This window comes from Triticum aestivum, chromosome 7B (genome assembly GCF_018294505.1).
Source record: "Triticum aestivum cultivar Chinese Spring chromosome 7B, IWGSC CS RefSeq v2.1, whole genome shotgun sequence".
Taxonomy (NCBI): Eukaryota; Viridiplantae; Streptophyta; class Magnoliopsida; order Poales; family Poaceae; genus Triticum; species Triticum aestivum.
In genome coordinates this window covers 28,467,183-28,469,845 of record NC_057813.1, presented here as the reverse complement: position 1 = coordinate 28,469,845, position 2,663 = coordinate 28,467,183, and positions in this window count along the sequence as shown.

Genomic DNA, 2,663 nt, shown 5'->3' with positions numbered 1-2,663 from the left:
CTTTTATAATGCTGCCACAGGCTGTAGTAATTACGACACTATTTTTGTATAGTGTAGGTTTATCTTAGTAATGTATTCGGCCGAAAGCTTCGTAGGAGCCCAACATGCCAACATTCGTCGGGCCCATTCCAATTGGGCTAAAAATGATTACGGGCCGAAATTGGCATGTAGCCCACTAAAAATATCTAGGCCTAAATCAACATAAGCTTTCATATTTTTCTGGTAGGCCTGTGCCCTGCTACCTCTTGAGCACTGCGTTGGATTTCCCCGAAGAGGAGAGGATGATGCAGTAAAGTAGCGTAAGAATTTCCCTCAGTTTTTGAGAACCAAGGTATCAATCCAGTAGGAGATCACGCACGAGTCCCTCGTACCTACACAAAACGATAGCTACTCGCAACCAACGTGATTAGGGGTTGTCAATCCCTTCACGGTCACTTACGAGGGTGAGATCTGATAGAGATGATAAATAATATTTTTGGTATTTTTGATATAGAGATGCAAAGTAAAAAGTAAAAGGCAAAGTAAAAACAAGGCAAGTAAATAAAGTAGTGGAGATTGATATGATGAGAATAGACCCGGGGGCCATAGGTTTCACTAGTGGCTTCTCTCAAGAGCATAAGTATTCTACGGTGGGTGAACAAATTACTGTTGAGCAATTGACAGAAAGCAAATAATTATGAGATTATCTAGGTATGATCATGTATATAGGCATCACGTCCAAGACAAGTAGATCGAAACGATTCTGCATCTACTACTATTACTCCACTCATCGATCGCTATCCAGCATGCATCTAGAGTATTAAGTAAAACAGAGTAACGCCTTAAGCAAGATGACATGATGTAGAGGGATAAATTCATGCAATATGATAAAAAACCCATCTTGTTATCCTCGATGGCAACAATACAATACGTGCCTTGCAACCCTTTCTGTCACTGGGTAAGGACACCGCAAGATTGAACCCAAAGCTAAACACTTCTCCCATTGCAAGAACTACCAATCTAGATGGCCAAACCAAACAGATAATTCGAAGAGACTTGTAAAGATAACTCAATCATACATAAAATAATTCAGAGAAGAATCAAATATTGTTCATAGATAAGCTGGACCATAAACCCACAATTCATTGGTCTCAACAAACACACCGCAAAGAGAAGATTACATCGAATAGATCTCCACAAGAGAGGGGAGAACATTGTATTGAGATCCAAAAAGAGAGAAGAAGCCATCTAGCTAATAACTATGGACCCGAAGGTCTGAAGTAAACTACTCACACTTCATCGGAGAAGCTATGGTGTTGATGTAGAAGCCCTCCGTGGTAGATGCCCTCTCCGGCCGAGCTCTGGAACAGGCCCCAAGATGGGATCTCGCAGATACAGAAGGTTGCGGCGGTGGAATTAGGTTTTTGGCTCCTGTTCTGATCTGACGGGGGTACGTAGGTATATATAGGAGGAAGGAGTACGTCGGTGGAGCAACAGGGCGCCCACATGGCAGGGGTGCGCGCCCAGGGAGGGCACCCTCCACCCTCGTGACCGCCGCTGGCACTTCTTGGAGTAGGGTCCAAGTCTCCTGGATCACGTTCGGTGAGGGAATCATGTTCCCGAAGGTTTTATTCCATTTGGACTCCGTTTGATATTCTGTTTCTTCGAAATACTGAAATAGGCAAAAAACAGCAATTCTGGGCTGGGCCTTCGATTAATAGGTTAGTCCCAAAAATAATATAAAAGTGGAAAATAAAGCCCAATATAGTCCAAAACAGTATACAAAGTAGCATGGAGTAATAAAAAATTATAGATACGTTGGAGACGTATCAAGCATCCCCAAGCTTAATTCCTGCTCGTCCTCGAGTAGGTAAATGATAAAAAAGAATTTTTGATGCGGAGTGATACTTTGGCATAATTTCAATGTAAATCTTCTTGATTGTGATATGAATATTCAGATCCGAAAGATTCAAGACAAAAGTTCATATTGACACAAAAATAATAATACTTCAAGCATACTAATCAAAGCAATCATGTCTTCTCAAAATAACATGGTAAAAGAAAGTTCATCCCTACAAAATCATATAGTTAGGCTATGCTTCATTTTCGTCACACAAAGATGTTCCCAACTTCTATACCCCCGATGACAAGCCAAGAAATTCTTTCATACTTAAATAATCTCAAACTTTTTCAACCTTCACGCAATACATGAGCGTGAGCCATGGATATAGCACTATGGGTGGAATAGAATATGATGATGGAGATTGTGTGGAGAAGACAAAAAAGGAGAAAGTCTCACATTGACAAGGATAATCAACGGGCTATGGAGATGCCCATGAATTGATGTCAACATGAGGAGTAGGGATTGCCATGCAACGGATGCACTAGAGCTATGTATGCTCAACAAAAGAAAACTAGTGGGTGTGCATCCAACTTGCTTGCTCATGAAGACCTAGGGCATTTGAGGAAGCCCATCATAGGAATATACAAGCCAAGTTCTATAATGAAAGATTCCCACTAGTATAAAAAGACAACAACTTATGAGACTCACTACATGAGAAACAAGGTGCTACTTCGAAGCACAATATATGAGACTCACTACATGAAGAACAAGGTGCTACTTTGAAGCACAAGTGTGGAAAAAGAGATAGTAGCATTACCCTTTTTTCTTTTCTTTTTTTTCT